Source organism: Tamandua tetradactyla, chromosome 6 (genome assembly GCF_023851605.1).
Source record: "Tamandua tetradactyla isolate mTamTet1 chromosome 6, mTamTet1.pri, whole genome shotgun sequence".
Taxonomy (NCBI): domain Eukaryota; kingdom Metazoa; phylum Chordata; class Mammalia; order Pilosa; family Myrmecophagidae; genus Tamandua; species Tamandua tetradactyla.
Window position 1 is genome coordinate 128,000,852 of NC_135332.1, and position 15,374 is coordinate 128,016,225.

The 15,374-nt window shown below is 36.1% G+C and overlaps 1 protein-coding gene and 1 non-coding gene across 3 annotated transcripts in view; one reads left to right on the forward strand and one right to left on the reverse strand.

Annotated features, from left to right (window-relative positions):
* RALYL (RALY RNA binding protein like) overlaps positions 1–15,374 on the forward strand; it is a 741,752-nt gene that overhangs the window by 112,774 nt on the left and 613,604 nt on the right. The gene's annotated exons all lie outside the window — the stretch shown is intronic.
* Positions 9,068–9,174, reverse strand: LOC143689131 (U6 spliceosomal RNA). Its single transcript, XR_013178598.1, has one exon. It is a non-coding gene; the product is annotated as a U6 spliceosomal RNA (small nuclear RNA).

The following is a 15,374-nucleotide window of genomic DNA, read 5'->3' on the forward strand; positions in this document are numbered from 1 at the left end:
TAGGTGCTTTTCTTACTTTCTCCTATATCGTAAAATGGCCAAAGAGAAGTAGCTGCAGTTGCTGAATCATGGCCCAGCTGCCTTGATCTTTGATAATTATAGTATAACTATATAGCCTTTATCTTGCGATTATAAAAACTTTGTGACTGACCCCCACTTGTAATCCCCTAGCCCTGTTTTTAGAGTCTTATGATCACAAAAGATAGCCCTAATGTTTGTTAATGAAGGACATAGAGTCAGCTCAGAACTAACCCATCCTAATTCCTAAACTATTTAAAGCTGAATCTAACCAAAATAGACCTGCCTGACATACACAGTAGCTTAAACTTCAATCTGTAAGTGACCTATGCCTCATTATAATAGTAAAAATCAAACCCAACATCATATGAAGGTTGCCATTTTCTTACACATGCTCTGTGACTAAGAATGTAATCAGTGTGTGCATGCTCAAATATTAGATCATCTCTGACTTCATCTTTAGCCATTGTACTCATTTTCATAAAACTTGCCCATCTTTTGATACTATAAAACTATCAAAGTTACTGCAGCTTGTTGAGACAGATTTTTAGGCCTATAGGTCATCCGATCAGCAATAAACTCTGTCTTTGAAAACCTGGTGTTTCAGAAATTAGTCATTTGAGCACATTGGGCAGAGAACCCTCTGCTTTTGATCAATATTAGTACTCTTATCTCATTTGAAATTTAAGTCTCACAGATTTTTCCTGTTTTCTTCCTAACATGGAATTAATAGCAAACACCAGGCTAAAAAAACATCAAGAAGCCTGGTCTAAAACTATACTGGAATAGCTTCTCATCCAGCCCTCCCTTTTCTACATCATGTTCCTATCTTTTGAATACCAATAATGTTAATACATTTCTTAAAAACAGTTTCTTCAATATTATATATTTATCTAATATGATAATAGAAAAAAGTGGAAAGAATAAATAACAAGAAACTACTTCTAAGTTTAAAATTCAAAGTAGATAATTGATTATAAATGCAAACAAAATCAGCTAAAAGGGAAATTTGAAAAAAAATAAAAATAAAAACAGAACCCTGATTGTGAGTCTTATATTTATATGGCTACAATTACAGAATAATTTGTTACCTGGATGTCAATTACCTGAGCTGTCTCCAAATCAAGTAATCTTCTGAGATTATTCTTCCTTTCATATATAACTAAAATTTAAGTATGTTCCATCTTAATTGTTATGGAAAAGCTAGCATTTATCCCACAGTAGCTATAAGAACACTTAGAATATATATTTCTCCCAATTATCTCTTGGCCTCATTTCACATTTCCACTTAATTCTCAGACTTCTAGTGTCTTTTCTCTATTCTTTGCCGATTCAAGCACTTTCATCTTTTCTCTTTGGCTTTCCCAATCAATCATGATCAAAAAGCTTTTGAAATTAGCAGTTTTTGTAACGCACTCTCAATAGCACAACATAGAAAACAATAGCAAATTAAGTATTGGAAACCTTACTCTTAACAGTCTCTCAGTTATATCCAGCCTTGGAATTTCTGGGGGATCTCATTTGTCATCAGTCGCGGGTCCCCATGCCTGCAGCTTTCCTGATAACTGCTGAGATTCAAGATCTTACCCTACCCCCCCGTCCCCAGAAATTGAAACCTTCTTTACCACTTCTTCTTGCTCCTCTCTGTTCTAAATTTCTTCATATTTTATTATGCATGAAATTCAGTCCTCTATTTTTCATGTTGGAGTAAGCTCTGGAAACGTGACTTTTTATATCTCCAAAATCTGTAAGATTATTTTTTTGAGTAGTTAGCCACTAGGAGAAAAACTGTGTCCCTCTCTTGGAAGGCAGAAACCACTGTCTGCTTCTCACTTCCCTGGATTAAAAAAAGTAGTCTTTTTCCTGTCTCCACTCTATGTAAGAGAATTTTTTATAGCCCTTTATATTCTACCTCTAAAATTTATCTTGCCAAACAAGATACTTGGAAATGTTATTGGCATTTTTAGAAGGTTTTAAAAGATAATGAAATTCATGTCAGAGATCTGGGTTCTATTCCCAGAGCCTACCCGTGCCAAAATTAAAAAAAGAGAGAAAGATAATGAAACTGACCATTTAGAAGTATTGTTAAGTGGTGCTGAAGTAAAAAATAAAGTGAATTGTGATTATCTAAACATGTGATACCCAGGTGGTAAACTAAAGAATGAAAAATGAGATGTGTAGAAGAGAGTTATTTTTAAATGAACAGCAGAATTTGAGGATGAATTTTAAACGTGGACCAGGTTATGTTGTTCAGGAATGCCTGCTCATTGGTATCCTCAATTTCATATGCAGATATCAACAGTATCCAAAGCTCAACTGTCACTTAAACTGTTGTCTGTGTAGGGAGCTCACTAATTTCTGTTAAAAGCTTGGCTGTAAGATTAGTATTTCTGAAGAATATGTTGCCAATTCATTCTTCTAAAAGCTTCCCCTGTACTCATGCCCTGTTGTCAAAGCACACTCCTCTAGAAAGCAATGAAGGCTAACAAAATGAGAAAAAAATCAGAGGCCATTTAATCATAACCTCATATAGCAAGACAGTCAGCCACCACTACTTAAGTTTAGCAGAGATTCAAAGGCAGATAGGTAGTCAAAAAGCTTTATAGTAAAAAGATGGGGAAAAATTCAGGTATATTTTGATTGGAGGTTGTCAGTATGGAGAAGCTGGAGGTGGGCTAATTAGAACGGGGTCATCTTAGGGGATGGTTGGGGCATATTTGGCATTCCCTGGGTTGGTGCTGAGTTGGAATGGGAGAGCACAATATAGGGAAGGTGACAATCATTAAGTTGTGATGTTCTGGACTGATTATAGCAGAGGTTGTGCTTTGAATTCCTCAACTAGTTCTGCAGAGGTTATGAGTCACAGTTCTATGGTCATACATGGTCACTTATTCCCCAAATATTAGCCACACAGCCTATTGATAAGGCAAAGATGAGTTTATTGCTTACCTGTGTAAGGGAGAACACCACCTTGCAAAGTTTTGGAAGTGTCTTGAGGTAAAGTCAGAATTCACTGCAGATGGAAAGTTTCATATAAAGTGAGTCTTTCAAACCTGGGGAGGGCTTGATTAGACTGGGAAAGTATAAAGATACAGCAGTCCAGGATTGGTGGAAACAAGGCAAGGATTTTGAGGTGGAGAATTCAACTGCCTGTTGATGTTTTCTAAAGGAAATGATGGACTTTTACAGAAGTTCCTGTAATGAGCATTCAAACCATTTATTGGACAGGAGGTTCCTGGACAAATGAAGTCATGCCAATAAAGACACCAAGGTGCTGTTTGGTTCTCATTGTACAGGCTGAGTTTGCAGTGTAGATAATTTCTGTTCTCACTGTTTACTGGGACTGTATTCTCAATGTTCTCTTTAGATACCATTGTTCTGCATTAAAGGATGCATTTTATATATGAAATAGCTACAATAAATTTATAGTCACATTTACTGAAATTTTTTAGAATTATTCATTACATTCCATTTCATAGCAATGTTTTTAGCAAATACTGTCCATTCAACCTCCAGGTCTTTATATGGGTCTAAGAATCCTGTATTATTTAAGACTTGACATTGTTTGGTCTTGCTGACTGTGGAAGGAGTCTCTCCTTGGGAGAAAATCAGTCTATGAAATATGTGTCTGAAGCATGGTAGCATAAACTTTGCTTGTTTTCTCCAGCTCGTACCAGGAGGCTCAGAGCTACTGTGGTGGGATTTATCTGCAGCTCGGAGGACGGGGGAGTAGCACTGGCTCTGGCCAACAGTGGCAATGTAAAAATTTATCCCCAGGGAAGAGGTAAAGTGAGTGGTTCCAGAATTTTATGAGGTAGGGAATTAGTCATGTTGTTGTGTTTGCATGACAAGCATGTTCTCATCCTACTGTATATGTCTTTCAAGTAATTGGATAGTGCTTTATCCACAAAGCCATAATTTAGCACCTGCTACTGGCTAAATGGAGACTTCCTACAGAGGTGGTAGTTATTCAAGGCAAGGACATTTCCCTAGCAATAAACTCAGAGCAGAGTTCAAACATTAAAGTTTCCTGAGCCACCAGGCTATTTTCTTAGTGAGCACTTTCATATCACACACACATATATCTGAGGACATATTTTTCCTAGGGCTGTGCCATTTTCCATGTTAACCACATTCAGCTTTCCCTTCCCTCAGAAAGGCCCCAGGCTCCTTATGCTAATTATTCCATCCAACCTCAAGAACTCTGCATACAAAGATATGGCATGCTGAGTCACACAAAAAGTCTTGTTTCACCTATTCCCTAGGGCAGGAAACATCTTTCTCTTACATTTATTTGACTGAGAGATACAGCTCAAGTAACATAGAAAAAATTAAAATTTCTGCAAGGTTACCTGGTTCTGCTTAAATAGAAAGTAACTAATAGTTTCTTTTGCTTAAAAAAGCAATCATTCAGGCAATGAGGATCTGTTAGGGACACCTTCACACCATTACACAACTGAATGAATATTTAATGCTGATCAGCTGATTATTAGATTTGCTTTGCTGCCTAAAGAGTTTTACAAATGTTGTCATTGCTGCTTTTTTGGAGTAGATAAATTTGTAATGGGAAAGGTCAAATAAACATGTTTATAGATGACAGTTGGATTGTTCATGGACGAAATTGGAAGACTTTAAAGATAAAGTGTTATAAGATTAAAATTACAAAAGTACAGGTATTTCTTACTTTGTATGGTAAAACAAGATTGTAAAAATGTACAAACTGAAACTATGCAAAACAATCTTAATAATAGATGGAAAAATGATGATTGCTATGTGATCTTGAAAACATTTTTTGCCAAAACATTAAAAACTAAGCTGTTAAAATACTGTAAAATGAAAAAAAAAATTAGCACATTGTGGTTTAAAACATTAGAAACAATCAGAACTATTTTTTTTTTTTATAAATAACTTTTCAATTCTAGTATGAATAGTGCTTGCTTTCTTCTTCTCATCATATAACCTATGATATGGAGTGTTTCAGTTTGCCAAAGTTGCTGGTATGCAATATACCAGAAATGGGTTGGCTTTTACAATGGGGATTTATTAGTTTACAAATTTATCGGTTCTAAGGCCATGAACATGTCCCGGTTAAGACATCAGTGGGATGATACCTTCTCTGAAGAAATACTGCTGGCATCCAGGTTTCCTCTGTGTGATAGTAAGGCAGATGGCCAGTGTCTGCTCGTCCTTTGTTCCCGGGTTTCATTACTTTCAGCTCCTGGTTCCAGTGGCCTCCTTTATGTGCTTCTGTGGGTCCTCTCTTATCTTCTCCAGGGCTTTTCTCTCTAAGCTTCCGTGGCTTTTTCTGCCTTTTATCCTCTCATAAGGACTTCAGTAAGGGTTTAAGACCTGCTTTGAATTGGGTGGGCCATATCTCTATTGAAACAACTTAATCAAAAGGTCCCACCCACGATAGATCTGTATCTACAGGAATGGATTAAAAGAACTTGGACTTTTTTAGGATACGTAGCTTCAAACCAGCACAAGGAATCAGCATCTTTTCTATGCATTGACAAATTACCATATTCCTTTCTAGGTTTGGATCAGCTTCCATTTTCTTATCCATTGTGCTTTTTCATCACAGATTTTTCTTCATTTATGTCAATAAATTTACCCTCACTAAGCTTAACTGGCTGTAATATTGTTTCTTGACAGACAACTGTGTGAACATTCCACACACAGCATTTCTTCTATTCAATATTTGCTTCCAGCACTATGGCTTTTTGATGCTTTGAGGCACTTCCAACTTTGTTGGCTAGTGATACCTCATTTCTGTAAAATGCCAAAGGGTTTCATCACAGGGAGACAAGGAGGCAACACAACTACATGCTTTGCTGTCTGTGCATGAACTGATTAACAGATGCACAGAGACTAATCACTGCAAGATTTTGGAAAAAACGATGTGAATCACCACTGATCATGATGCACATTTATTACATGCATAGCAGAGCTAGCAGCAGAGGTAATACTTTATGACATTACTCAGTGTGAATATAGTGTGATAATTGAAATTTGTATTATATTGTAGGGCTACTGGCATTATTTAAATGGCCATTGGTAATTGAAATTTGAGCATATTGGAACTGTGCAAAGCAAGGAATGCCTGTAAACTGTAGACTGCAAGCAGGTTATTGTTTCAGTTGCTTATATTTTGTAGAATAATGAAAGGGAACAAATACCATCACCTAGATTCTTGCTCTAATGAAAGACACACTAGTGGCCAAATGCAGATTTTAGAATCTATTTTAACTTGAAGTAGATCATAGTGAACAAAGAGTTGAAAATGAACAAGGAGAGGTCACTAATTTGATGGGCCAAAGGAAGAAAAGCAAAGGAATCTGTCACAATTGGGAGAACAATGCTTCCTGGTATAATTCCTAAAGAAAATTGGAATTTTAAAAGAATATATTATTTGGGAACCAAATCACTGCTGGTTATCTTGGCTTTCCAGGTGAGTTTGGAAAGTGATAAAGTCACTAAGTAATGGATTTTATGTTTTAGGGTTAAGGCAGTAGGGAAGGGAAAAGAAAAATTGCCTCTACAATTCTTAGGTTATGAATTTGCATATATTTTGTATATTTGACTTGTAATGTGGTAGGATTTTTAGCAGACGTTTTCTTCATAAACATACTTGATAGTTACTTTATAAGATAACTAGGGCTCTAAAATGGAAATCCAGTTAAGCAATTTGGAAATAGCACCCTTTAATAATACAAATTTTTCGTATTTTTTTAGTTGACAATTTACAATTTTCAGTAATGGGAACTAAACATCTACATCTTAATTATGAACTCAAAGTATGAAAATAAATTAATAATATGTACAAAATTTATCAAAATTATTATTTAGACTTTGGGCATTATCTAATATAATACTCAAAATTTGGAGTTATTGCTGGACTCTATCAAAGATTATCATATAAGGGAGACACTGACAGGTCAGGGTTAGTCTACTCCATCTTTCCCTTCAGTTCAGGGTTATTGTGAAATATAACAGTTATACAAAAAAGCCATGCATTTCAAAGTATACTGTAACAAGTGGTTACAGACAGATTTCAGAGTTTGGTATGGGTTACAGTCCCACAATTTCAGGTTTTTCCTTCTAGCTGCACAAAATACTGGAGACTAAAACAAAATCAATATAATGATTCAGCACTCATATCATTTGTTAAATCTTAACCTCTCTATTATCACTTCTCCTTTTCCTTTGCTCCTTCTCTCAATCTTTAGGGGTGTTTAGGCTATGCCTGTTCTGTTTCATGTTGGAAAGGGGTGTTGATAATATGGGATGGGGAATGGAACCAGTTGATGTTCTTGGAGAGACTGGCCCCTCTGGGTTCCAGTATTTATCTTGCCTAGGAACTATCTGGAAGTTTTAGGTTTCTGGAAAGTAATCTTAATGCATGAAACTTTTTAGAATCTCAGATAGAGCCCTACGTGTTCTTTGGGGTTAATAAGAATGATTTTGCTTGGGGTTTGGCAAACTGTGGTAATTAGTAATATCTACCTGAAGCTTGTGTAAGAGTAGCCTCCAGAATTGTCTCTTGACTCTATTTGAACTCTCTAGATACTATTTTCCCCCTTTTGGTCAAGACGGTGCTATCAATCCCACAGTGTCAGGGCCAGGCTTATCCCTGGGAGTCATATCCAGTGTTGCAAGGCAGGGTTTCTGTTTTTAAGAAGCTTACTATGTGGACCTTCTGATACGTACTGAAACCCTTTTCCATGAGACAGCTGCACATGATACCAAACGTAATAGTGATCATTGAACAATTCTTCTTTTTGTTGAGCTGAAGTCATCTTATCTCTTCTCCTTATGGTCCTTTTTTTTTTTTCTCTCTAGAATATAATGACTAAGTCTACTTGCTGAATAGAATAGCTCACCAAACATTCAGAGAGAGCTCCCTACCTTCCCTCACTCTTCTTTTCTCCAGGTTTCTAGATCATTTGCCTTCTGATTTCTGCAAACCTTACAAAGTTATTAGTTCCACTCTCTTTACTTTTTATATTGTGATTCAGAGAATTTACTTATTGATATGAAAGTTTTATCCTTTTCACATTCCTGATTCCTTTTGTGCTGAAGAGCAAGAGGAAGATCTTGGAAGCTGTAGTCTAGACATTCTCTTAAGGTGACTGGAAAACGATTTCAAGGTTTTTTCATAGACAGAGGACTGAGATAAGCAGATTTGCATTTTTAAAAGGATGCTTGTATAGCAGTTTAGAGTGGTCTTGGGAAAGAGCAGAGAGGACCTGGAAAGGGATGCAATTATAAATCTAGTGGGGGATATAGGAGAGAGGGAAGAATAGTTTAAGTTAATGTAGTATGTAAAATTTAAATAATGGAGCATATTGTCATGTTAATCATTGAGGCGGGAAATTTAGTAGATTAGTGTAGCAAAATGGATTTTAGTGTCTGGTGGGCTCCCCGGCATTGATAGGCATGGGTTGTTTGTGAACAGGATGGTGGAGGAGGGATACTGGACAGAGAATGTTTTGCTTCACAGGTCTTTGTCGGGAGTATCAGGGATGATCAAGAGACCACATGGTATCCACTTCTTGACCCTGCCTCATGACCAGGTTAACACTTTAGGAAGAAAGAGGGCTGTAAATAAAAGCAAAATGTACTTTTCCATGTGGGCCAGGTAATGCTTCAGGACCTAGCTGCCAATGTTTGGCCAGAGTGGGGACAGGGGTGTCTCACCATTCTTGTACAAAATAACATATGACTCTGACTGAATGAGCAGTGAAGTCAGAATGTTTGGAACACCGGAGACCACACCTGAGGGAAGGGACACTGTTCTGTAGAAAGCTCTGGCAGGAGAGGCAGTGTGAGGAGTCCTCCAAGTGCCTGTATTGAACTAAGTATTCATAAGGAGGCTGGTGCAGAGTAGCAAGTGACTGGTCAAGAACTTATATTAGGCACCTAAGGGATTCCCAGAAATAGTCAGGGAGGCCTTGAGATGTAGAATCTGAAGTCCTGTAGTTATGTAGGCAAGAGTCTATGAATCAGTGAATTTGAATATTAATACTAACATGATTTCATTTTTTTTTTAAATATGGAAGGCTTCACTAATTTGTGTGTCATCCTTGCGCAGGGGCCATGCTAATCTTCTCTGTATCGTTCCAATTTTAGTCTATGTGCTGCCGAAGCAAGCACTGATTTCATTTTTATCAATAATCTGTTGAGGTTAACACACATTCAGGGTGCATTTTCATTTATCATAATAAATGAAATGACCCTCTGTATTTATGTCTCTCCCACTAGACTGTGACCTACTGATGGCTGAGAGAGTGACATATTGATGTTTCTATCTTTGTAAATAGCACAGCACCTGTCACATATTAGAAACAACGTAAATAAATGTTGGCTAACTAAAAGAATAAGTGAATGAGGGGTAGCCAAAACATATAGTTGTTAATCAATTTATATTATTCCAGTGTTTTGTTGTCTATTATTAGAAATAAACTTGCTTAGAAATAAACTGTGAGTTAGAATTTAGAAATAAAGAGTTGCATTACAAATAGTACAAAAACATTTCCAGATAACATTGAACAGCCCTACAAGCGTGTTCTTAATGAACTTTAAGATATAGCTTCCCCTGTAATTGCTGACAACCATGTTGTTGTAAGTTGAAGATCATGTGTGCTTATCAGAGGTACTATTGACTTATACTCGTTCTGTTTATTGATTACTTAATTAGTTTTCTAAGATAGCTAATCAGGGAGAGATGAGGGTATTTAGGAGTCTTTCATTAAACCATGCTAAGAAATTTAAAACAGAAATGTGTGACCTGAATCTAAAGCTCAGTAGTAGAAGAGCTCTAGGGGACCACAGACACATGCAATACTATCCGATGGGTGCCAGAGTTATACAGTTTCATATTTCTATTTTCCTTTTCAGAATACAGTCCACAAGAGAGAGAAAGACATCACATAAACATAGCTATGATTATATTGATATTTTCATTTGCATCTTAATTACAGAGTAGCAGAAGTAAATGTACATTTATATGTCCCGTATATAGCCAACACATTACAGTTCTGACATTTTCTTATTTTTTAGAAATGTATTTATAAAGTATAAAGTCACTAATATCTTTTTTCATGTTTTAAAGGTGTAATTTTTAAATACAAATCAATATGTATTTTTGTTCAACTATTGACTGATACAACGTGAAATCCTTTATCTAGTAATTCTTTAACTTCATTTACTGTCTTTTAAAAATCAAGTTGTTCCTCTCTCTTTTATAATTAATTCAAATCTAGTAGCACTTTTACATCTAATTCTGAGTTGTCCTATGCAAAATGAATTCTAACAAATTTTTGTACTATACAAAGGAGTGGCTTCTAATTTTCTGCCTCCTTCACAATCACACAAGCTTTTAAAGAAAAGTCCTAGGATAAATTTGTACCTCCCACATATCTTTAAATTTTATTAGATTATTTGCTGCCATGTTTCTCTTAATAATAATTTTTGTCACAATAAATTAGAATAATGGGATTGTGCTATAATGAAAGCAGGATATTAATGATATGTGATTAAACTAGAGGTATGAACTATGAACACTGAGAGGAGAACATTTATTCTAGAGAATTCTAGTTGCCGCATTTAAAATGCACTCATTAAACAGTTTCTGATCTTCGAAAAACCATGTGATGAGGCTTTTATTATCAAGTTACATCATTTATTTATTAAAACTATTTTTCATATCAGTTTCAGAAAACAAAAATTACAGAGCTGATTCATGAAAAGTACTTGCACCTAACAGAATAAGGAAAAATAAGGATGATAAAATTAAGAGATAGTTTTTTTCTGTTTTAAGCTTAAAACCTAGGAGATATATGAACTATTAAATTAAAAATGCCACTCATTCATTCATTCATTCCTTCATCCAAGCATATGATAACACATATTTATTAAGCATACAATGTTCATCTGCATGAAAATTGAATGTGAGGGCTTTTTTTCAGAGCAAATTGCTCTCATTTAAAAATTCTTAGCATGGAGTAATAAAAGACTCATCTATACCTCTAGCTCTCACTTATTCCTTCCTCTAATCATTTATCTAGTCTTCAGCTGATTTTTATTCAGTAACAGATGCTCATTTACATAAAATAGGAAACAATATGTTCAAGAATGGGGGAACTGAAAAACAGATAGTTGTTTAGAAAATATGAATAAACTTTAATTTTATGAAAATAATCTATAGAGGGAGCACTTAGAAAAAAATACTTATAGATTTAGGTGTGTGGAGACAGAAAAGACCAGAAGTTAGACTATTAACAAACATAAAAAATATTTACATGTCTTCCAGTGTTTTTGAATTGAGTCAGATTATTTTTCGTCTGTAGATAATTTGGAGCATAATGTATTTTTTACCATGTAGTTTACAAGAACATTTGTATTTCAGCTTCTACCTGTTATTTCTACTCTTCCCCTTTAATGGTAAGGAAACCAAACTTACCATTTGAAATTGAACAAAATAGTGATCATTTATCCCAGTAAGTTACATAGTGTCCTTATTTTAATAGTTCTACACCAGCGGGATGATTTGGATGGGAAACTGGAGGTGAATGAGAATGTTAATGTGGGGTGAAGGAAGGCCTTCGGCAACCTGTTTGAGAAGAAAACTGAAGATGCAGAGCATGCTGCTCCGTTGTCCGAAGGCAAAGAGGTTTTCAGAAAGTATTAACTCTTTTCAAAGACAAAAAGTATTCTAACAGTATTCAAAATAAATTCCTAGATATCTTTGACTGTGCCAAAATAGGGTTTCTTAAGCAAATATTTGAGCTGTGATGAAGATTTTGGATAATCATACATATAAAAGAAAAGGAAAACATTTTTTTTCTAAAGCTAGGTTTTGGGTTCCTCTAGCTAGACTGTTTCTTAAACACTGCCTACCTAAGTGTTTTTAGATGATTCTCTAACAAGTCTCTTTCAGGGCTGGGTATTCTAGTGGATATGATGGACCTCTTCCCAGAACCCTTCCTCAAGGCCAAGGCTCCCATCCCCAGCTTCTAGGAGGCCCTTAGTGCTAATTGCTTTGAACTTTAGCAAACTGCCTAAGCCCAGGTTATCCCACCTCTCGGGGGCAGCCTATGGTTACTGTCAAGCTCATGGAAGAACACAAAGGCCTGGCCCTTTGCCTAAATTCAGGATAACCCTGAAGGAATTCCCACTGCTTGACAGTGAAGGAGATTTGGTGAGTGGCACATTGTCCAAAGCATGTGAAGATTGGGGCCTTAGACAAACGTGAAGTGCAGAGCTTTCTCGTAACTCTAGGTGACTTGTTCCACAAAGACAGAATTCTCAGGGTGAGATAAGCAAGTTGGATTGCTAGAGCTCTGTTTCCTGGTACTGCGATCAGAATCAAGAAAACTGGGGATAGACACCTTAAACTACCTGAAGGGAACTTTCCCTAGTGTTAGCATGTGCATCACAGGGCTAAGAAAAAGCCATATAAAGCCAGTTAAAAATATTATAGTTCCTTCTACCTTGAGTGTCTGTGTAGGTGTGTGCGTGTGTGACAAGTTCTAATACAGCATTTATGTGGGAAAGGGCTGGTACAAGCAGCTGTAGCTTGAGGCCACCACTGATTGGAAGACTCACAGTGGCAAAGGCTACTATGTTTTACATTCAGGGCTGTGGGAGAAACGGTGATCTTCTATGAGTTAAGAAGAACATGGAAATTCTATTTGGGAATTCCTCTGTGTGTACGTATGAAAGCACACGTTTCCTTCCTTTGTTTGTGATTCAGCCACTTACATGTACAATTCACCTTGATCCATAATATAGTAGATCAGTCTGTAAGCCCACAGGAACAAATGTTTATGTTTTAACATAAAAGGAAATGCAAACCTGTCAGTCATAATGAGTCTTCACTGAGTTTCATGTGTCAGGGCTTAAATTAAGGGTTAAGTTGAATCAGCAAAAATAAAAGGAAGATTAGAAAGTTGTTTTTCACTTCTTAATTCCAGTTTATATGTTTTCATTCTTCAGGGCTGTTTGGGTTTGCTAATGCTGCCCAAATCCAATATACTAGAAATGGATTGGCTTTTACAAAGGGGGTTTATTAAGTTACAAGTTTAATTGTTTTAAGGCCATAAAAATGTCTGAATTAAGGCATCCAAAAAAAGACACCTTGACTCTGAAGAATGGCTGATGGCGTCCAGGGTTTCCCTGTCACTTTGGAAGGCACATGGCAATGTCTGCTGACCTCTCCCAGTGCTGGTTTCAAACAGCTCTCTCAGCTCCTGTAGGTCTCTCTGGCTTACCCGGGGCATTCTCTTTCTGCATCTTCAAACATCTGTGACTTGGCCTCTGATCTCTCTCTCTCCATGAGCTCCTTTAAGGACTCCAGTAAACTAATTAAGACCTGTCTTGAATGAGCAGGGCCATATCTCCTTGAAACTTATCTAATCAAAAGGTGCCACCCACAATTGGGTGGGTCACATCTCCATGGAGACAACCTAATCAAATGATCCCACCCACAATAAGTCTGCACCCACAAGATTAGATTAAAAGAGCATGGCTTTTCTGGAGTTCACAACAGTTTCAAACCAGCACAATAACCAATTAACAAAAAAGCACAATCATACATGAATATATAAAATTTTACTTCATTTATTAAAATAATATCAATTCAAATCAACATTCAGAACAAACATTTCCTCCCCATACTGAAAATAATTCAAGACCACAAGGAGAATAGAAAACAACTTTCTAATTATATCTTTAGTGACAATAAGTAGGAAGTGCTGCCAAGAACATGGAGAGGGAGCAGAGGTGAATGAAGGAGGAAGAGTAGAGGAGATTTCCACAGCTGCATATCCCAGAAAGCCAATCAAGTTCAGTTTTCAGAGTTACAGGGCACTTTCTAAGACACAGAATAAGATCATGTATTTGCAGAGGTAGGAATGGGATGCATTGGTTTGAGTGAACAACTTTCCAGAATATGGCTTATTTTCCCAGAAGCAGAGGCCTCAGGGATTAATGAGTAATACATTTATTATTAATGTAATAATAATAAATTATTATTACCCTATTTTCAAAAACCCTATTTTCAGGAAGAAGTCTGTCTCCATAGTAGGGGAACTCACAAGTCATTGAGTTGTGTGGGAAAAACTAGTTGCCTATCTCCATTAGCTGTTAAGAAGTAAAAGCTAATTGAACCTCCTGCAAAAACCTGGGTCAGAAAAAGTAATACCACGTAGACCATAACTCTCAGCTCTCCTAAGTACAAACCACATGCATATAGACCACTCAGGAAAAACTCAGCAGTGGAGTGGATGGTAAATCAGATAGGAACCACCAGTTTGTCTATATAATGATTCTTTAAGAAAAAAAAGGAAAAGAATGTGACCTTATATCTCAAAATGTTGATCTAAGGTTAAAAATGACTAATTAATATAAAAATAAGCAGTTTGTAATTCTAAAATATATACTACAGAATGAAGTTATAGCAACAATGATCATCTGTATACAAACAATATAACACCAATATCCGTAAACTGGAAATCTATAGGAGATAAATGGAATAGAATAGAACCATAGTATTAGTAGAAAGCTTTATTCACCTCATTAGTTTATGATAAATTAAATAAACAAAAATAAAAGCATGCCTAAATAATATAAGTAATTTAATTATCAATATTTCCATATTGTTACATCCTGAAAAGAAGAAATGAACCTTCTTTTTGGCATTGTTAAAGCATTCATTGGAATTGATAACAACTACGTTCATAAAGGCAGCCTCAAGCATGTAGCCAAAATAGTTAGTGCAGAAAACAATCTGCAATAATAATGCAAGAAATTGACAACAAAATTAAAAATCCCACCATTACAAATTAAAAAACAAAAATACTCTCTTCAACTTTGTCAAAAAGGTGAAGAAGCAGCCAACTCAATGGGAGAAAACATTTGGAAATCACATCTCGGACAAAGGTTTAATATCCTATATACATAAAGAAACTCTGAAGAGCAAATACAGATAGCTAAAAAGCACATGAAAAGATGCTCATTTTCATTAACTGTAAGGGAAATGTAGATCAAGACTGCATGAGATACCACCTCACACCTCTAAGAATGGCTGCTTTGAGCAAACAGGAAACTACAAATGTTGGAGAGGATATGGAGAAATTGGGACACTTACACACTGCTGGTGGGAATGTGCAATTGTACAGCTTCTATGGAAGATGGTTTGATGTTTCCTTAGTAAACTAAATGTTAAGTTGCCCTATGACCCAGCAATAGCACTACTTGGTATATACCCAGAAGAGCTGAAAGCAATGACACAAAACAGACATTTGCACACTGATGTTCATACCAACATTATTCACAATCACCAAAAGATGGAA